The 23,000-nt window shown below is 32.0% G+C and overlaps 1 protein-coding gene across 2 annotated transcripts in view; it reads right to left on the bottom strand.

The window, feature by feature from the left end:
• The window catches only part of LOC129744755 (uncharacterized), a 429,246-nt gene that overhangs the window by 203,236 nt on the left and 203,010 nt on the right, over window positions 1–23,000 (bottom strand). The window contains exon 3 of one of the 2 annotated variants that reach the window (XM_055737450.1): window positions 17,347–17,389. The exons of the other annotated variant lie outside the window; for it this stretch is intronic. The gene's annotated coding sequence lies outside the window, so the exon portion shown is untranslated. The remainder of the gene's footprint in view (window positions 1–17,346; window positions 17,390–23,000) is intronic. 2 annotated transcript variants of the gene reach the window in all.

The raw sequence follows: 23,000 nt of genomic DNA, 5'->3' as shown, positions 1-23,000 counted from the left end.
TTTAACAAAGTTGAGCGAATTATTTCCCCCCCCCCCTTTTTCAAAGGATTTAACACAGAATTCAAGCCTTGAACTCAAAATTACATAATCTGTATTCCTATTTGGTGATAAAGCTAAACCAACATTGAACAAAATATTCGATTTTGTTTTCTATCATACTATAACTGTTTACTATTTCATACGGTATTCTTCAATCATTAGTAAATTTTCAGCTCTTATAATCGACACCATAAATATATAAACATTTTTTGACAGTTTTTTTTTTAAATATTTAATATGTAAAATTTGTACACATAATTGTGTAAACATTGCTGTAAGTGCAATAATTTTCAATTTTGTTTCATACAGTTTTAACAGTGTTATTTATCACAGTGTATTGAACGTAGTGCAGAATCAAAACAAAACAAATCAAATCATCAAAAATTGTTCTTTTAAGAGAAATGCTACTAAAGTGCCCGTCCCTGTTGGAGTCTCATCGTAAATCGACGATGGTCCTGATACAAATCTGTTGTTGCCAAAAGTCAGCCAATCGGTAAGTTTCCATTCCAGGTATTGGTCATAAAAGAGTGAAATATGTAATTATTTTATTCCAGATGGAGGACGCTTTGCAGGAATCAGTGCATCTTACCTGGTTATGATATTGGATACTATAAATCTGCGCACAACCCACGTACGTTCCACAATCCATCCATGTTCCCAACATCCAGATCCAGTTATCGTGTGTTTGCCTCGTAAAATGGTGCAGAATTTTCGAGGTTCTACGGGGCTGTCGGGAATTAAAGCCAACATAGATTGTTGGATTGTTTGAAGGAACCGATAGGTGCGACACCCATCGTCGCGTCCATGGTGAGAATCCGGGATTGACTTATACCGTATTGAACTTCTCTGCACCACTCGGAATGAACAATGACGGTATTAGATTATGATTTTTGAAGTGCTAAGGTAAGTGTGTTTAAGATCTCAATCCCATAGCCTAAGTATAGAATATTTTCGAATTGTTACCGTAATTTTCTGTCGAAAATTTTCCTACCAAGTGGATTTTTGATGTTTCGCTCCAGATAAACCTTTAAAGCACCGAAGATCTTGTACAATACCTCTAGAAACAAAAAAAATGTTAAGAAGAACCCACCTATCCAGTGCGCTGTACATATCAATATTCCTCTAATTGATAAGTCTCAAGCGGGCCACAGACTACACAACATTTGTACAAATGCGATGAAATTCGATGAAATTTTGTCGCTGTAAACACGATTTGTATAGTGTATGGCACTGCTTGAATGAGCGCCCAAACGGTTGGAGTAAAATCGGTCGGGATCGAAATATTTTGTACAAACCATCCTCCCAGCCGGGGTGGAGATGGTTTTTTTTGTTGCTGTTGCTATTTTCGCCAGCAATCGTTTGTGTTTGTGTGAAAAATGTTTGTATAGTGTGTGGGCGAGCATAGATCAAACAATCGTCGTGGAATCATCGAATTTGAACAGGCCATTTGTGTAGTCTATGGCCCGCTTAAGGTTCGATTCACTACTACTCCAGCAATAACTTTCATGTTCGTTCCCATTTAGTTTTTCTTTTTGGATCAGCCATGAACTACTAAATACATTGCAAAACAACCTCGAAATTGAACAAATAAGCTACAAACTTGCGACTAGGGAATATCGTACCTCTTATGTAATGCCCCTAAAATTAAGCTGTTTATTGAATATCTTTGTTCGATGAAGGGAACAAACTTAATAAGCTTCCTCTAATTCTAAGTAATTTGGCTCGCTTGTTCATAATTATTTTTAGGTCTATTCTAAGGTTAAGCTATTTTTGTTGCTTGAATGAGTTTATTTTAATCGGAAGACTATGAGACCTGTTTGTAAACAACATTGCTGTGACTTCTTGCAGTACTAAAAAAATATACTACTGTTACCCAGTGAGGACTAATAGCCAACATTAGGCAACTTGTACTGCGATTTTGGTTGCTGCAACGTGTTTATCTGCACATCTAGGTCAAAAAGATGAGATGCATACCTCATGTCTCCTGACGAATCAAAATCGCGAATCAAGTTGCCTAATGTTGACTACTAGTCCTCACTGGGTAACAGTAGTACATTTTGTTAGTACTGCAACAAGTCACAGCAATGTTGTTTACAAACAGGACTCATAGTCTTCCAATCAAAATAAACTCATTCAAGCAACAAATTTGTGGACTGAGCTTTGATTTTTCTGTAAGTTAGAGTTGTAACCGTTGCATAACTGTAGGCGATTTCCTTTATAAACGCCTGATGGTTTCATAAATAAGGTAACAATGATAATATTAGGTATGAATAATTTTAGCTCACGACAGTGCTTTTTAAACGCCTGAATGTTTCCATACTTATCTACCAAAAGCTGACATGTAAAAGCGTACTGGGATTTTCTACGAATAGTACTGTGTTTAAAATTGGGAATTTAAGATCTTAGTTGAAAAATTCAAATAAATCATAAAAATTGGACGAATATGTTTGAACATGAAACAAACATTATCAAAACTGAATCTATTTCCCCCATAATGTTTTCACTTTAAAAATTTCATCATACACCAGGATAGAAAAAAGTTACCATAAACTGGGGGAACATTGATCTCTTTCTCCATGCATTTTAGAATATTTTAGAAGATTTTCAAGTATAATCTTAGTAACATCAAAAATCTCCAAATACGAACCAAATTTTGCCTATTTGAAACTCAATTTACAGGCTTTCAAAAGTAGACAACAGTTTTCAGATATTTTAAGTTAAGACTATGTTTACAACGATAATCTTCGAAAATTGTATGTTGATCGAAGTTACCCCAGTGATCAAAGTTTACCCAGTTTACGGCTCTTTGGGATGTATTGTGTATGAGTATTGTTTGTTGCTACTCAGAGGATACGGTAAAACTATTGTAAACTTAGCTATCACGCCTTGAAAGTCAAATTAATAATTTTCTTACGTGGCTAACAAAGCGATGCCGAATTTTGCTTTTTTTGCAGATCCAAATGATGCCTCGTTTTAAGATCGTTTTGAAAGCTTAATGATGCTAAATTTTGCTATCATTGTAAATTATGTGATGCCTTATATTAGCATCATTGTGCTCTCCAAGCTCTCAGAAATCGAGGTGTAGTTAGGGTCTCAGTTTTAGCAAAATTTGGTATCACTATGCTAACCAAGTATGAAAATTTGTGCTCTCATTTTTGCTGTGTACCACCTTATGTCAAGCAAAATGAGAGCAAATTTGGCCCTCAGGGCGTGATAGCAAAATTTGCTATAATTTTGCCATAAAAGTCTGCTCGGGGATCCAACAGAAAAGGGTGAGAAGGAAGGTCTACATCTAAACAATTGTTGGTACGGGAGGTCCAACAGAAAAAAGAGAAGGTCTACATCTGAACAATCGTTAAAACGGGAGGTCCAACGGACAAGGGTAAGACGGAGGTCTACATTTGAATAATCATTGGATAGGGAGGACCACTTCGAGGGTGTTCTGAAGGTTCATTTTAAAAATGAACAGCGTTGAGACAATGAGATCATTTATCTGGAGAAGGATGTTCAGAACAAAAAGTGAGTTTGAGCAAACCACTAAGTTGATTGGATTAGACTTATGACTTAAAATTAGTTCAGGTCAATAAAAATCTTAAAATTATTAAAAGAGAAGTGACTATTCTGTTTGAAGGAAAAACTATTTGATTGAAACAGCGAATGACAAAATAACAAAATGTGGATAAATCTGACACATTTCTAATGTGTGATAGAGAGTGTAGAGAAGACTATTGAAGACTATTGAAAATTGTGACACGTAGTCATTTCAAAGTCACTTTAGTTAAGAAGTTATTAGTTTATGGCGGTTCATATAGATAAGCACAAAACGAAATGGAAGTTGTGCTCACGAAAATGGTGAAAATGATGAAAGTTCAAGGAAACGAAATCAAATATGTGTGTGTTTACACATTCATAGTTTGAAATTTTGCCTCCAAAACATTTTGTTTCTGTTTTTTGCATTTTTAAGTAGGGGGGAGATGTGTCGCCGATAATTACGAGTGCGATACTCTCTCGGCCGATTGGCCTTTCCGAATCGATAATCTTTCATTTTTCCTTACCACACTTACACACACGAGGGCTGAGCTCAAGATAGGTAGATCAATAGTTAAAACATTTCGCTTAACCTCAATCGACAGAGCCGTGTAAACGCAGAATCAAACATAGTTATGAAATTTCGAACGATATGTATGTGATTTGGAACAAAATTACAATTTATGGAAAATTAAAGGGTTTTATTGGCCAAATAAGTAAAAAATATTCGAATTTCAAAAAGCATTTTTTAATATGTAGTTGTAAAAATAAGCTAAAAAATGACTTGTAACAACTTTTAATGAATGATACTTTATTTAAGGTCCAACAAAATTTAAAAAAAATCAGTTATAAGGAATTTATCTAAAAGCGATGTTTTTGGTTCAATAAAAAATCCACTTTAAGAATATGTTTTCCATCTGCATAAGTGTTTTATTCATTTTAAATACTTTGGTGAATAATTTTATATTTTTTGCTGAATTTTAAAATCAGTAGTTTTGTAAGAAAACAAACATCTTAAAAAAAATCCATACATTTCTGTGGAATTTCTATAACTATTTTTCGGTTGGCCTACTAATACATATGCAAGCAACGGAGTAGTATACCTAGATAATCTAGCTGTCCTGGGCTGAGCTGTCGTGCCGTGAGTAGTCGTCATTCACATCCAATTTTTCGTTCTTAATTGCTTGGTTGCATATTCAGCTGTTTAAATTATTTGTAGGTCACAAATTATGTTATGAATTTTCACAAACTTATTTTTTACTACAATTAACCCTCTAGTGCCCAGCCCCACTTTTAGGCGGTGTATATTGAAATAGTCATAAAAAGAGTCACAAATGAACATATTTTTCGCAAAAATTATCAAAATTAAGACAAAAACTGGTTGAAGTATGTTTGAAAACTACAACCGAAATAGTATTAAAATAAGTTCTTAAGCCACAGTGCTTATGCAATTTTAGAAATAATTGTCAAAAAAAATTCTCATCTATGATGTTTTTTGAAGATTTCACTTGTGTGTAGTCATAAAACTAAGCTTCTGTGAATTTTTCAGCGACATCAAAATAAGGGTTCGATTTAGAGGGTTAAGATATTCCATTTTATTGGAAAAAATAAAAATTATTTATCACATGAATATACAAGTAACTGTTTGCTGATAAATGAAACCAAATGTTTTCAATTTAGAAATAATTTTCTAACCATTCATATATCAAAATTTCAACAAAATGGTAGTTGAAGATTATAACAACTAAAACATTATATGACATATGATTTATCTTTAGATAGCTTTGAAGAAAAAGTTTAGCTTTATTTTACTTTATTTTTGAGATAATTGTTTGTTCCATATTGCTATGTAAGTGAAAAAAAAGTTTTCTATTTTGTCAATGCTCTGAATTAGACGTAATGTTTTGTAAATGGCATGCAATACTTATTGGTTCAAAAAAAATACTATTCCTAATTCACTTTACCTTGGATTTTGTCATTCAAACTGTTCATCTAAAAAAATTCGAAGGTAAACGTAAAAATTAACCATTCCTTTTTGTCTAATTTAAGATCTTTGATAGTTTGCTATATTTCATCCCAAGCCGTATCTTTGGATCTTAAAAGGCCAAATATTTATTAGCAATTGACTAGGGTTATGTCTGTTGGCATTGAAAAACAATAAACTCAACTCACTGTTGGTGCCTAGAGAAAATTTGCTCGCAAAGTTGAAATGTCATGTAATATCTCGCTAGGCACCAGCAGTGAAGTCTGTTGAATTGACATACCCTTTTTTAAACAGCTATTAACTTTTTCACCTCATAAGATGCAAAGTTACGGTCTTGAACAAAGTTGTTCAGCGGAAAAAAATCTTAAGAGATTTTTTTAAATTGGTACAAAAACCATGAACACACTCCGAGTTCCACAGAAGAAACAAAAATGATGTTTATTTTCCAAAACAAAACATTATATTTTACTATACAAACCTACAAGTAAAAAATTTACTCATGTACCCGTCACCTTGAAAATTTGCAAAAAAAAAATCAAGGAAGAGTCTTGAAACAAAAAGAAGCTTTTCAGAACTTATGGTTTCAGAAGTTCAAAAATAACTCAGTCTAATGAGCAAATCTTATTATAACAAATAATTTAAAAAAAAAATCTAAGTGCACAGCAATATTTTTTTTAAATTTAACGAGCCGATGCATTTATTAAGTGAATAACAATATTTTCATAAAATACTAGTGATTTTAGACCTTTAGATTTAAAAAGGAACTAAATTAATGAAGTTTTTTTTGTTCATGTGTTTATTTTTAAATAATATCTTTATCCTGTTTTTTATACAAAGTACAAAAGTCCACATATAGACACTTTATGACAAATCTAACAAAAAAAACATTTTTACGTCAGTAGTTTCGTTTATCAAGATCATTTCGTATTTTCCCCTCTTTTGTTCTACAACATGAACAAGGCATAATTGCAATTGAAACTGCAAATGCAAGTTCCTATGAATGAGTAAATTTTACTGAAGCAAAGCTAATGAATTGAGCAAGCTTGACATTCAAAATCTGTTGTTTTAAATATAACATAAATACAAACATACATACATACATACAAATGATAATTTTAGTTTAAAAAAAAATCGAAGTTAGTTCGAAGGTGGCTCCAGAGAGTAGTTCACATTATTTTATTTTCCCCGTTGTTACTCCTTTTTTTCTCAACAAATTCAAATTCTGCAAAAAGCATTGCACGTGGCTTCGGAATCCGAATTTTAGTTGCTGTAGATATTTCGTTGCGTCACATATTTGAAAACATCCCTTTTCCCTCCCTGCATACATCCAAAATTATAAAAACCTGCTCCAAATGCCTTGATCATCCTTAAAGCAAATGGCAGTTGTTCCTGGGTATAGAACGTAATTTTTTTTAAGTGTAGTGTAGTGAAAAAATTGCAAGCACTCATAAAAATGTTTTTTTTTTCTATTTTTAGTAATAGTGTCTTTATAATCCAAACATAGAAATTTATTATTTGACAAATAATAAATTTCTATGTTTGGATTATAAAGACTGCTTGGCTATTACTTAAAATAAACAACGTACGGTCGAAAAATTCTCATCAGTTTTTTTTATTAAAAAATAAAATTTTGAATATTTTTTATCTCGTTTTTTTATTAAAAGTCGAATTAAACTTTTTTTTAAATCCGACATAAATTCTCTTCACAAAGTATACACTAAAAAACACAATTTATCAAAAAATAAAATATTTGAGTTATCCCTTGAAGAAACCCAAGATCAAAGGCCGAAACGTTGAGCAAATTGTATAACTCTGTAATTTGTTTTCTAAAGACTGAAATGCCAATTAGAAATTAAAGAACCAAACAATATCAGTCGTTCAAATTACAAAAAAAATGCGAAACAAAGCTGAAAATTCACTTGAATTTAAAAAAAAAGACTTTGAAGTGGACAGGCGAATGGAATAGATCATACAAATATGGTTTTGAGAAAAAAAATTAAGCCTAATATTTAAAACAGTGAAGTTCTACACGATGCAACCAAAAACAAAACCTTGTATTCGGAAATGGCAAATGGGAAAAACTGAAAGATTTCTACTTTTTTTTCTATTACCTTTCCACTTGGGAAAAGAAGCAATTGTTAGCATTGAAATACCAAATTTTTAGTGCGAGCTTTGCTCATTAAAACCAACTCCATCAATAGTAGTATTCATCGAATGCGACTATGTTTGATTGCGGTAATTATTAAACCACTCACTGGCTGGCTGGCTGGCCGTTGCGTTAACAGGTCCCATTAATTTCATTTCAGATTTATAAGACCGATAACGGTGATGGCGATAAATCGCATTTATTTATTGGCGCAATTGTACCCACCATATGAACTCGGTAATGTTTTAATATGTAATTGCGGTACAATGTTCAATTGATTTTGGAAGCACTGAGATTAATGTTTTATTTTCGAAAAACATATCCTTCGTTCTGAACTTATACAGCTTTCATCTTATATTTTCAGACCTCCGGAGGATATATAAATGCAAACAATCCGAAAAATTGTCACAGATTAGCGACTCGGTGTTTCCAGAAAACAGAAAATCAAACACACAGAACCGGCAGTAAATTAAATAAACCGTTATCTTAACCGCAAATATCTTCTCGAACCCTGGCTCAGATCTTTCTTGGAAGTATGATCAAAAACCCGAAAAGAGAGAAGAGTTAAAATAAAAGGTAGGAAGGTATCTACCGAAATGGTGAAAGGATTTCCCTCTTGAGGATGGGAAAGTGCCATCTTCCGTTTATTTGGAAAACGTACTGGAAATAAGACGGGAAAATCCCCACAAGAAACACCCTTTCGGTGGTGTTTTCGGATATCGAGCGTAAAACAAGAGTTTTTTTTCGCCATGGTTCAGGGTCGAAAAAAGTTTCAGGAAAAAAATTCGGCAAGCTTTCAGGCAGTGGATTTCTCCAGTAGATGAACGTGTAATGTGCTGCAAAATGTTTTGCCCTGAATGCCTCACATATTTTTTCGTGTATATTTATTTTTTCCACAGTCTCAACTTCTATCCGAAACTCCTTTCCTGCTTTTGAAAGAGCTGCAAGTAATGCGTTCTTCTGGTGAATCTGGAAATTTCGCAACGCTCTCTTTATTTAATGATTCACTTGGAATGAGCCGGCAAGCGGAAAGGAAAACTTTGGCGAAAGAACATTTTCAACATTTTTATCTAAAGGAAAGGCTGAAAGGCGCAACGCACATAAATCAGCCAGTTAAATATGCAGCTGCTGCTGTTATTTGATTTCGAATCTGTGACAGAAACCATTTCAATTCAAATTGTGGAAAATAATATGAAAAATACAAAAATATTCATTAAAAAATATCTGTGATACTTATACTACAAATTTTACTATGATGAGTATTACGCCTTGTAATGATCTAAACCATTCCTGGATTTTTTAAATTCATCGTGTTTGCTAATTTCAAACCACTGTATGATTTTTTATTGGAAGACTGTTAATTTTCCTGTCCCAAAGTAAGTACCTGTTTGGGGAATGTGGCATGTTTCATATTTTTAAAATCAGTACTGGACTCTTATGAACGTAAATCATGATTGCAGAAATTTATTAAACTACTTTAAACTCGATTTGAAAATCGATTTCATCTTTACTTACAATTTAATGCTTTGGAGTAACATTGATCAGTCTCTATTATGACGGTTGTAACAATTTTCTTTTATCATAAAGGATACAAAGTACCTCCATAATATTATCAAATGATAGTTTATCAATTGCTAAGATAGTTCGGAACAAACTCATACGTTATAAAAATTTTCATGAAGCTTTACAAAATTATACACAACACTTTGGTGCCTCAAAGATATTAAATTCGTGACTTTTGGTCCAATGAATTCTGAAAAATACAACGCTGAATTTCGGTGTTTCTTGGTTAAGATTTCTTCGCAGTCCAAAAAGAAATTCACATCACGGTCCTAAGACCAAATAACAATCGAAAACGAAAGATGGACAATGATGCTGCATAAATAAAGGGGGTAATTTTTTTTAACATAACTTAGACATTTTTATTATAAAAAAAAAATGAAATTTGGTCTTCAATCGATTTCCTAGGCTCTTGCATTATTCTTCTTTAATATTTTCTTTCAAACTTTACCATTTGATAGGGTTTCTAGCGTTTTGTTCTAGATTGGCTTATTCTTGAAAAATGTCCCTATTTTTTAAATATCAAAAATTTACCTCAAAATACAACAAAAATAACATAAAATCTATAAATTTACTAAGGAAAAATATGTTTTTGAACGTTTTCGGCCTATTTGTATTCGGCCATCATCAGAAAAAAAAACTCTGTTGCTGGGTGTGCGTTAGACTGGCCCATAAAAATAAAAATCCTTAAATTCAATGCGGCACCCCCTAGGCTGGTGCATTTAGGTAAAAAAAAATGGCTTTCTGAAAGTTTCAGGTCATTTGGAAGAAGCACGAGCTGGCGCAAAGGAATTGAAATTTGTATAGAGATTTTCGGCAAAATGTATGAAAAATCGACATACTTTCACTTTTTGTGTTCTAAAATATGTTTCCAGTATGCTAGAAAGCTCAGAATTTCAGGAATTGTAGTTCAAACAATGAAAAACAAGTTTGAAGATGATTGTGACGCGATACGAGTTGGCTGTGATGATTTTTTTTCGCATTTGCCGAAAATCTCTATACAAATTTCAAGTCCTTTGCGCCAGCTCGTGCTTCTTCCAAATGACCTGAAACTTTCAGAAAGTCATTTTTTCACCTAAATGCACCAACCTAGGGGGTACCGCATTGCAAAAAAAAACGTTGTAAAAATCATCCCATACAAATTTGGGCCAGTCTAGTGTGCGTGTGACAGCACAATTACGAACAGCTTTATTAACTTTTATAGATTGGAAAAGTTACATCAAAATAGTAGCTAGAATTGGTGTTTATTTTACTCCAACGAAAAATTAGGTTTTAAAAATGTTTGAAATTCATTGGAACTAAATACATACAACGAATTGAATCGTTACCAAAATTTGAAGTGTTGATTTTAAAATATTATCATGCCAAATTTTGGCAGTAAATTATATATCATCATTATCCCCTCAAAACTCGTTTTGAAACCTTGGCTAAACAAGGCATCATCAAAGTTCCAGTGAAATCTACACACAGGATAATCGAGCTATCCGTATATACAAAACGAGACCCAAATTTTGGCATTGTACTACCTTATTTGGGCAAAATGATACCACATTTAACTTTGGAGGTGTGATAGCAAAATTAGGTATGATTTACATTTGTTTCGGGAACGAATTTCCATCATGTTTCAAACTTCTGCAGAATCTTCTAAGATGACGATATATTTTACTTTCGTTTTCATCTATAGATTCAGCATATCTTAGACTTTTAAATAAACACTAGAATGCTTAGTTTATTTTTTTTATGTATGTAATGCAGTTGCTTATGCAGTAAAACTACCAACGTTATTTTCAGCTTCATGATATGTAGATTTTTAATGCAGTATTGCATTTTGTTTCTAAACATTGTTCATTCAAAGCACGAGGATGGTGAAGATTGTTTATGACCCACAAAATTGTTTAAAATTTCAATCCATTCGTTCAAAAGTCGTTCACAAAACAGTGTTGTATTTTATTCAATTACTTCCCTCACCTAGTAAAGAGGGGAAAAGTTTTCTTTTAAAATGAAATTCCGTGCAATAGTGTTGGCAAATCCGAGTATAATCCAGAAATCATTTGAAAATTTAACGACACAAGTGAGAAATGCACAATAAGTGTAAATGTGTTTTAGTTATTAATTTTTACTCGAAAATAGGATTTTGATTTTTTTGTGAACAAATGCACAATGGAGAAACAAGTGTATAAACCGCGAATAAATTCAATATCTTCCCTCTTATTCAAAACAAATCCATGAAAAAGTACTTTCCTTTAGTGAAAATTTCCAGAGAAGCGATTGGACATAGTTTCAGACGACGCGCGAGCTTACGAACGGAGTTATAGTGCCTTTTTAACCACTCTTTCCCCTAAATTTTGTAAACAATCCCGAAAACAACTTATTAAGACTTCAAAGCTTTTAACAAAATAGACCTTTTTTGTGTATTTTTTTCTGAGAAATAGAATGGAGGCTATTTGAGTCATCGCACGCTTCAAAAAATGGATTTATGGCTGTTTTTACCCTCATTTCCCCTATATTTTTCAATTATTTAAGAAAAAGCATGTTCGGACTTCCAAATTTTCAACCAATTATTTTGAACCAAATATGGCTTATCTTGTGTAATTTTTCCGAGAAATCTAAGGAAGCCTGTTTGAGCCAACGCAGGATTTAACAGTGTTTGACCCTCAATTTCCCAACATTTTTTAAATAGTTCAGAAGAAGTAACATCAGACTTTAAAACTTTGCTAAAATAGACCTATCTTGTGTGATTTTTTCCAAGAAACTCAACGAAGCCTGTATGAGCTACCGCATGCATTGGAAACAGGAGTTATGGCTGTTTTTTACCCTCAATTTCCCAACATTTTTCAAATATTTTTGAAAAAGCATGTTCGGACTTGAAAATTTTGAACCAAATGAGTGGTATTTTGTGCATTTTTTTCGAGAAATTTCACGAACCCTACTTACGCTACCGCACGCTTTGGAAACAAGAGTTATGGCTATTTTACCCTCGATTCCCTTACATTTTTCAAATAGTTCAGAAAAAGCATGTTTGTACTTAAAAATTACTAACCACATGAGACTAACCTTAAGCAATTTTTCCGAAGAATCTAATGGAGGCTATTTTAGTCAGCGCACGCTTCGGACAATGGATTTATAGCTGTTTTCACCTTGAATTCCCCTTCATTTTCCAATTATTTCTGAAAAAAGCTTGTTCGGACTAAAAATTTTTCAATCAAATGGTACGTATCTTGTAAAAATTTTTCCGAGGAATCCAACGAAGCCTATTTCTGCCACCGCACGCATTGAAAACGATTTATGGCTGTTTATCCTCAATTTCCCAACATTTTTTAATTAATTCAAAAAATTGAGGGTAAAACAGCCTTAACTTCAGTTTGCCATCCGTACGGGGGTGGCTCAAATAAGCTTCATTGGGTTTCTTGGAAAAAATCACACAAGGTACGTCCCATTTGATTAAAAATTTTGAAGTCCAAACATGTTTTTTTCTGAATTAATAGAAACATGTTTGAGAATTGAGGGTAAAAACAGCCAGAACTCCATTTTCTGAAGCGTGCGGTAGTTCAAACAGCCTTCATTGGATTTCTCGGAAAAATTTCATAAGATAGTGAATTATCTTAAATATTAGTTGGTTCAAAATTTTCAAGTCCGAACATGCTTTTTCTGATTATTTGAAAAATGTAAGGGAAGTGAGGGTAAAACAGCCGTAACTCGTGTTTCTAAAGCGTGTGTTGACTCAAATAGGTTTCATTGGATTCCTCGGAAGAAAATACACAAGATAAGCCCTATTTGGTTCAAAACTTTCAAGTCCGAAAATGCTTTTTTTTTAAATAATTGAAAAAGGTATAGGAATTGAGGATAATAACAGCCATAACTCTATTTTTCGAAGCGTACAGTGGTTCAAACAGCCTGCATTGAATTCCTCGGAAAAGTCACACAAAATAAACCCTATTTATTTCAAAATTTTCAAGTCCGAACACGCGTTTTTTTAACTGTTTGAAAATGTAAGGGGATTGAGGGTAAATTAGCCATAACTCCATTATCTGGAGCGTGCAGTCGCTCAAATAGCTTCCATTCGATTTCTTGAAAATAATCACATAAGATTCGTCTCTTTTCGTTGAAAATTATAAAGTCCGAACATGCTTTTTTCTTAAATAATTGAAAAAATACAGGGGAATTGAGGGTAAAACAGCCATAACTCGATTTTCCGAAACATGCGGTAGCTCAAACAGCCTCCATTCGATTTCTCAGAAAAAATTACACAAAAAAAGGTCATTTTTCACGATTGTTTACAAAACATAGGGGAATTAGGGGTTAAAAAGGCACTATAACTCCGTTCGTAAGCTAGTGCGGCGTCTATGTCCAATCGCTTCTCTGGAAATTGTCACTGAAGATAAGTACTTTTTCATAGATTTTTCTTGTGTAGGAGTGAAGGTATTGAATTTCTTTGCTGTTTAATAAACAGTGTTTATAATTTTTTTTCCCCATTGTGCAATGTGAATAATTCCGAGTGAAGTTCAGACTAATCACCAACATTCTTCAAAAGACATTTCTGCTTGTTTTAAAATATGTTTTAAAGTAATGTTTGAGCTTTGTTGATATATGAATGAGTTAGGGCGGTTGTTCCTTATTTGGTATGTGTGCCTAATGTTAACATACCGTTTGATTTTGATTGCTTGTTATGTTATTTTCGACTTATCACAACAACAAAACAATTGATTTTTGACGAATTATCTGAAATTTAATCATACATAAAATTTAGTTTTCTAAGTCTCAAGATTTTTAGTAATACCGGTTGGTTTCAAAGTATGTCCAAATTGAACGGGATTCTTAGAATGTTTCTTAATAAAAAAAACACTGTTTTAGAAATGGAAGATTAAAACCAAATGCTCCAACCGATTCTTTAACTTTAAGCAATATCAAAAAAAAATTTAAAGGGTTTATAGAACGCTATATAAGAAACCCGAATAAGTACAGAGATTTCAACATAAAAATCACCCCTATGTATTAAAAATAAATGTGTGTATTTTTGTACACATATTTGTTAATACATTAGATAACATCTGAATTATGCTTGAAAGTCTCATATAGTCTGCTACTCCTCTATCAGATTAAACGACACGGATTTCAGGTGAAAAATTGCTCGAAGCAGAGCATATTGACATTATCGATCTTTCAATAATTATTAAAGAACCAAAGAAAAACTTCTTGGAGTCTGTTGCAAGCAGTAAAAAATGGTCACATATTTCACATGAGCGATTTAAGTTCAAAGCACCTCAATACGTCCTCAAATCAAAGACCAATCTCAGAAACCTCCACGCGATAAAAAACCACTAAAAGATCATATGTTTATCCAATACTTTTATCCAATTCAGTATAAAAAAATATTCTATCATAAAACATGTAACTAACTCACTAAACAAAACTTTTCGCAGCTTCTGAAATTACCTTCGAAACCACAAAGAGATATGAAACATCAAAACTGCAGAAAAAAAAATTCTGTTCTATCAGCTGGAACCCGTTTTGACCAAATGTCAGGCCTGTTTCTTTGATTATATACCAAAATTATTAAAGTTATGATGAAAAGGTGAGTTTTAAGAATTTTCCCATTAAACTTAGAAGAAACATAACCATATACAGAATAAGAAAAAAATATGTAATATTGGGTACGCAAATACACTTTTTCCTTTTATGTCCATAATTAAGAACATTTAGATTTGATAAGATTAAGCCAAATCTACAATTTTCAGTCATTAAATTTTTTGGTAACCTAGTTCCAAGTTCTTTTATGCACACGGTGATAGTTTGATAAAATCATTTTATGCTTTAATTTTCGAAAACTAATCTGTTTTTTAAAGTGTTTCGATGTTCTTAATTTGGAACTTATAGTTCCAAATTGTTTTTAGAAACTACAGATAAAATATAGCAAAATTAGGTACACCCACCCTACTGTCGTTTTAATTCCATTTGTAGTCCTAGATTTAAAATGTGAGTTCGATTGAGTAATTTTGTAATATTTATATTTTTTTCTATCCGTTCTAAATTTTTCGAATAAGATTAACCACTTAATTTGATTTTTTTTTTTCATTTTCAAATGTTTTCTCTTATTTTAAGAGCGATACTGAACTCAAAAGAATTTTTAGGTACCGTAATTCGGGGTAAAATTGATAACTTTTTCAGTAAATTTCAATTATGTTTTCTATTAAGGGGAATGTGGCATGTTTTATGTTTTTAAAACCAGTACTGGACTCATATAGACGTAAAACATGGTTGCAGTAATTTATTAGACTGCTTTAAATTTGATTTAAAAATCGTTTTCGTCTCTGTTCAGAATTTGATACTTTGAGGTGACATTGATCAGTCTCCATTATGACAGTTATAAAGAGTTTTCTTGATAATATAGGATACTAAACATCTTCATAATATTTACATGCGCTAGTTCAACAATTAAACCTTGATTTTTAAGTTTTTATTTTAAAAATATACACAATCGAAAAATAACCATGATGCTGGCTACATTTAGGGGAAAATATAATAATAATTATTAAATAGTTTGAGCTTTAGAATACAAATAAATTTTACCTTCACACCTTTTCCTTTGGTTCCTTAACTGATTGTTTTTTTATGATTACTGATAGTGTTCCGCATATGCATTTTACCATCTACTAGCAGTCCAATGTAAAGATTGAGACCAAGACTTGATCCGGCCCTGGAGTACATAGATCTTTTAGTTTAGCACGTTGATTGAGCCATATCTCCTTCTTTTAATTTAGAGAATAAATAATCAGTAAAAGTTTCGTTTGTCACAGTCGTATTTAACCGTGAAGAAAAAATTGTCAAAATTAAATCGAAACATAACTTTCCAACAGGACTTGATATCTGTGCCTAGCACAAATTATCCATATCAATTTCCCCTATTTCGTTTTTCGTGGATGTTTTGCACTTCACACCATGATTATGATGAAACTTTACCATTGTGTCGGTGATTTTTTTCATACTCAGTTGGGCCCTCCTTTTTTGCTTCTGCCATCTTAACCAAGCGAAATTGTCTAAGAAAAATGTGTGTGGTAAATTTTTCCCACACAAGCCTCCAAAATGGAAGATTGCTTTCAGAGATTTTTTTTCCTCGCTAAACTTTACGGCAAGAATTGTGCCTTGCTTCTTCGCCCGGGAATGTCGAGAGCCGGTTTTATGATGAACATTTATAAATTTCAGATCGTTTGAAAGTTGCGTGTGTCAGATGCCAATGGCAGTGGTTTTCAGGGTAAGGTATTATTTTTTTTTCTTAGTTCATGCTTACGCTTTTGGTTTGAGCTGCGGTGCGGTAAATTTTCATCTTCTCCCTGATTTTGAGCGGACTGATCATGGTTTAGAAAAGTTAGTCTTGTTCTTCTGATGATGCGAGATTCTTGCTTTTAAGATTTTTTATTGTTTATCTCGATGGTATTAATATTTTTGCAATTTTTGCTTTTGGGTAATTCTTAATGTAGCGATTTAGAAGTAATTCTATTCAAGCACAAACACATCATAACTAAATTATGACTCTTTAGTTCATATGTAACGAAAATTTGATCAGAGAACGTTTTAAGACAAGTTGATGTTTGGAAACAAAATTTAACCAAGTTTAAAATGAGTCAAGAAACGCACATCATCTTTTTGTTGCACATTCAACCTTCAACCCAACACCACTTTCCAGAGACGAAATTTGCATCGGAATGGCGAGAAAAGTTTCAGTTAATTCTGCCAAAAAGTTATCCGGAACTGGCTAGCTGCTAGCTACAGAAAGCGCTTAGAAGTTGAACAATGAAAATTAAGTTAACAGCCATAAGTGAGCCAAATGAACTCCAAGGCTGAGATACTGGCAAGGTTGCTGCTGCTTTTGAAACTAGAACAGTCAGGACTTGTTCCGAAACTTTGTTTCCGCTCGTAAGAATGGGAAAGTTGTACATGGGAAAGTTTAGTCTTTTTAATGAAAGATGAGAGATGATAAGTTTTGTGCCAGACTGTATAAAATTAACATTTCTTTGTAGTTCATAATCTAAAAAACTGTCATTTTGAGATGTTTATATTAACATAACAGGTTATAAACATTTTCACAACTTACCTTTTGTTTGAAACAGTATTTGATAAATCCTCCAATTCCATTCCTTAAATGAAAAAGAAAAGTTGAAATTCAAGCAATATTTCAGAAACCAGCTTATAAATTTAAATACGTTGAAGGAACAACAAAAAAGAATAGTAAATACAATGAATAAGTAAAATCCTCCCAAAAAAAATTGAAATTAATAATAAATGTAGAGAAATGAATCCAACTTAGATGAAATTTCAGGGACTAGATATGGGAAAATTGATGTTGAAAAACATGCGAAAAAAATTTGCCTTGTCTCCCGGTGAGACTTGAACCCACATCTTGCGCCTCTCCGGCTCCCATGTATTAACATTCTACTACAGGAGACCAACCTGGCGTATGAATATTATACTGGTTGAGTGTCGATGTCTATCGGAATGAAGGGAATAGTTCTCCCATGTGATCATAATCATTTTTCTTGGTCTATTTCTATTTTCATCTTTTCATCTTACGGTAGTTGGACTCAAATTTGGATTCATTTCTCTACAAAAAAAGTTTCGCTGACTGAATGTTTGAGTCAAGACCCATCTTTGGGTCACAGTTTAAAAATATTAATAATAAATTGTTGAAAAAGTTAAGAAACGTTTAGATTTTTAGAGAAGTTATAGTAATTAAAAATTTTGATTGGCGCTCTGCCCCGAATTCGTTAAGTAGTTATACTAAATATAAAACCTACAAGCTCAGTCCCTCTGTGCGTTGCAACACACCCAGAATACCAAAATTTAATGGTACAGAAAGAATATTTCAATAATAATTCAATGTCTTTTTTCCAGACACTTAATTTTTCTGTTACTTACGAACAAATACATATATAGTCCATTTTACACTCCTAACTCCCCAATATTTACTTAACAACATATAAAAACAGGCCTATCTTGTGTGATGTTTTCCGAGGAATCGAATGAAGGCTGTTTGAGCCATCACACGTTTCGGAAAATGGAGTTGTTGCTGATTTTATGCTCGATTGCCCTAAATTTTTCAATTATTTATAAAAAAAAAAGTAAGTTCGGACTTGAAAATTTTGAATGAAATGAAGACCTTTCTTGGGTGATTTTTTCTTAGAAATCGAATGAAGACTATTTGAGCCACCGCCTTATCTTATACTGGAGTTATGACTATTCAAACCTTCAATTCCCCTTCATTTTCCAACCAATTCTATAAAAAATGATGTTTAAACTTGAAGATTTCAAACCGAATAAGACTTTTCTTGTGTGAGTTTTCCTAGGAATTGAGTGAAGGCTGTTTGAGCCACCGCACTCATAGCCAAAATAGAATTATGGCTGTTTATACCCTCAATTTTCCAACATTTTCCAAAGAGTTGAGCCATTACTTATTGTTTTGCTGAAGCTCAAATAGACTCCATTCGCAAGCTCGTGCGACATCTAAAACTATATCCAATCGATTCTCCGGTAATTTTTACTACAGAAAAGTACATTTTCATAGATATGGTTCGACTAGGAGGGATGATGTTGAATTTATTTGCGGTTGATACACTTTTCACCATTTTGCATTGGATAAAAATGTTATCTAAGATTTTTCGGTGAAACTTTGGATAAGGTTTCATGAAAACTACCTTGAGGTTGATGATCGTAATGGATGTTTTGTTGAATAATAAAAATATAGAATAATATACACACAAAACCCTATATCTTCCTTAAAAATGGTTTTAATAAGAAGTGTATCTCAACAAGTTCATCCATTATTTTATTACTAACGACTCTTATAATAAAAAAAAGTTGTTAATATCTTTACAAAATTTATGCAGACCCAATATATTCTTTAAGAAACCAATTTTAGACTCAATTTTATTTTGTGTTTTTCTTGTTTTTTAACTTCACATTCAAAAGGTTTTTCATACACTACACAATGCCTCAAAATTTACATTTTTCTGAGGTGCAAAGATTTTAAGAGCTAATTTTGAATAGTTTTGATGCCCTGAATTTTGATAGTATTCAAGATTATTTAGGAAAACTTTGCAGGTTTTTATCAACTTTATCTAAGACCTCAATTAATTTTTGACATCTACGTAGAAAGTTTTCAAAGTTTTTCTATTTGTTTAGTTTTCTCTGTTCTGTGAAACAATTGATTTTTATCGATTTTTTTAAAAAGTATTTACTAAATTAAAATTAAGATATTTAAAAATGCAAAAATCAAATCGTTTTTTGGACTTCAACAAAATTGTTATATGCAATAAAATCTTTTTTCAAACTTTCTCCAGTTAATTCAACAATACTTTTCTTCCAAAAACACCAAAAACTTAATCTATTTTCAAACTTTTTTAGTTAATTCAACAATACTTTTCATCCTAAAACACCAAAAACTTAACTTTTTCTTATTTATGTTATATTTTAATTAATGAAGAGTTTAATCTTAGTTAGTTATGTTTTCGAATTTAGTTTTCGACATTATCGTCGAAAGTTATACTCTTTAAAAAAATATTAAAGAAAATTTCAAGATGACAAAGACAATGGAAATGCGCGAGTAGAAGTTGATAAGAAGCATTTCCATCACATGTCAACAATTTGTTACTCATGAAATGAATTTTCATTTTCATAATCTTGAAATGTTCTAACTTAAACAACATAATTTTTTTCCGATAAAACCGACAAATCGAATTACAATTTTTAAATTTTTTTAAATAAGTTTACGGAATTTTAAAGTCTAGCAAATGAATTTTTGTTTTTATATTTTTAATAAGCTTGCCTTGGGTTTTCAACTCTGAATTTTTGTGTTCTGCAAACATAATCTTCTTGGAAGCCTACAAATCAAGATTTTAAATTAGAAAAATTTGGTTTCTACCATTTGTCTTTTGTAGGATCCAAATATTTCAATTGATGGCAACTAAATATTCAGAGCTACAAATTTTAAACTTTAATCGCGCTTGTAAATTTATAAACGTTTTACTTATTTTTATTGTTTAAATTAATTTTTTGGATTATATTATGATTTTATAAAACAAATCAACGATTCGTAGCCTCTAATTATGAATTTAAAAAGAACTTTATCTTCAACTTTCATCACTGGCACTCTTGAAATACAATTGAATATTTTCATTTTCATCCATTTCAATTCAATCATATTTTTAAGGGATTCTCTTAAGTTCAAAACGGATATTTTTTCTTTAAAGAAAATTCATATTTGAAATCACGATTGAATGTTATTCCAAATTTAAGATAAAATAGTGGAATTTATCGATCAACCCTTCAATTGAAAATGAAGAGTAGAAATGTAATCATTTTTCTTCATCTTGATTAATTTCTGACGTGATCTGAAATTTAATTTACAGTTCGGATTAAATTTCTATTTAAATCTTGTGATATATTTTATGTATTCTACTTATTTGCACTGATTCTTTTGTTCATAGATTTAAATTCTGGATACATTAAAAATTTATTTGTTTCACTTCATTTCGAATAATTAACTGATAATATACTGGAAATAGCTTTGATTCTGATTTATTTTGAATCGGAACAGTAAAGTTTTTTTGAGTTTGTGTGATGGTCAAAGTAAGAAAACGGTTTAAGAAGAATTTCGTTTTTATTGTGTGTTTTTGGTAGTGTTGTTATCTCCAGTTAAATTTGACTTTCGAACCACCCCTCCCCCTCCCCCTCCCTATGCACGGGTCCTTCGCATGGGCCTGATTCCACAGGTTTTTCATTCCGGATGGTGCAAATGTAATCTAGGAGAATGAAAAGGGGGATAAATTGAAATATAAACTTGTTTTTCCTATTCGAGTTTAAGTCTTCCTTTGAAGAAATAAATCATATTAAGGATTTCACTTCAAAAGACTTGAAATGAACCGTGAAAATTTTTAATCATTATTTGAATTCTGTATGTAAGATCTTAAGTGTTCAAAAACAAATGATTGTTATCATTTTCCTGGTTTTTTTATTTCTCATTTTTGTTCAAATAGGAAATTAACAACCGAGTGTCTTTTTAAACTGCTGGTTTGTTACGTTTAGTTGAATCTAGTTCAGCGGTTTTCAATAAGGTCCTTACCACCTCCTCAGGAGCGTTTATAGCTTTTAGGGGGCAATGAACGTGAGTTAAATTGAATTAAAAAATAAACGATTCTATTTATAATTTCACCGAACTACTTGCTTTTAAATTTCATATATTTATTTCTACGATCTGAATATTGATCTGGTTTTATTAGTTTATTTTGAGTCTTACCAAATCATTAATTTAGGATGGCAATTCATGGAAATTTTCATGTATTATAATTTAGAATTAAAATTTTTTCTGAGCGACTAATATTTTCTAAAATACTTTTTATCTATCCAAAATTGTAGTAATAGGTTTGTTAAATTTATGGTAAATAAACCAATTAAATAATTTTGATAGCCAAAATTTAAGATAGGTGGATCCTGGAATATGTATGCATATTTTAGAGAAAGTTCCTGTAGTGTGCTCCTTTTGTGGATTTTTTGTAAATTTATTGATTTTTTAAGACAGTGTCTAGACACAAGCTGATTTTTTTTATTAACATCAAGTGTCCTCTGAATATATTGATTAAAGATTTTATTAATTGAATACTTTTTAAATAATGCATATCGGAAACTAGTGAAGTACTTTTTCAGCCAAATGTAAAAAAAACACTAATCCGTGCATTTAACGATTCAGTTTTGCAATTTGAAAATTCAATCCGATTTCAGTGTGGACAATAGAGTGCCCCAAGTGATCCGACTTTTGAAAAAGTTATACGCTGCAGGCTAAAATAGATCCTAGGCTTAGTGTAAGATCTCATGCCAAATTTTGGCCAGATCGGATTACGAGAAAGGGTCGCTCAACGAGCTTGAAGTTTGTATAGGATTTTGAGACATTTTGTTCGGGAGAAACATGAAAGACCAGTTTTTCATCAATAACTTTGGTTTCCTTCGGCTGATTGATTTTAAAAACGAATTTTCATAAAGCTAAAATTATGACAAATATTTTATCCGAAGACTGCAAATCGATTCAAGTTAAAATAAAAAAGTTATTAGGCTTCAAAAATAGGCTAACTTTTTTAAGGGTGGAGTTCATCACTGTTAATGCTGCGTCGAAATGTTCGAACGTCCCGACTCATTTCAAAAGAAATTGGCCGAATGAAATTAAAGTTATTGATGAAAAACTAGTTTTTCATGTTTTTCCCGAACAAAATGTCCCAAAGTCCCATACAAACTTCAGGCTCGTTGAGCGACCCCTTCCCGTTATCCGATCTGGCCCAAATTTGGCATGAGATCTTGCACTAGGCCTAGGATCAATTTTAGCCTGCAGCGCATAACTTTTTCAAATGCTGGGTCATTTGGGGCACTCTAGTAGACAGTCTTAAGGAATCAATTTAGTTTTCGATGCCTCCTATATTTTTTTCAACAACTCCTTCCTCAAAAACTGATGTATGGATTTATAATTTTTTTAATTTTACTGATCGAGTAACGCACCTTATCAGTATTCTGATGATTTTTGTTCAATTTCGACAATAATGGATTTCATTTGAGGACAAAAATATTCCACAAAATTCAGAAATTGAGATGTCAGAATTTGTTGATTTTGGCAAATGAATCCAGCCATGTTTTAAATAAATGTTCTGCTATTTGAATGTTAATTAAACAGAAGAATTCATTTTTTTTAAATCTAAGATTTAAGTAACT

Source organism: Uranotaenia lowii, chromosome 2 (genome assembly GCF_029784155.1).
Source record: "Uranotaenia lowii strain MFRU-FL chromosome 2, ASM2978415v1, whole genome shotgun sequence".
NCBI classification, from domain to species: Eukaryota; Metazoa; Arthropoda; class Insecta; order Diptera; family Culicidae; genus Uranotaenia; species Uranotaenia lowii.
The sequence above is the reverse complement of the archived record's forward strand: the minus strand, read 5'-3'. Positions and strand labels throughout refer to the sequence as shown.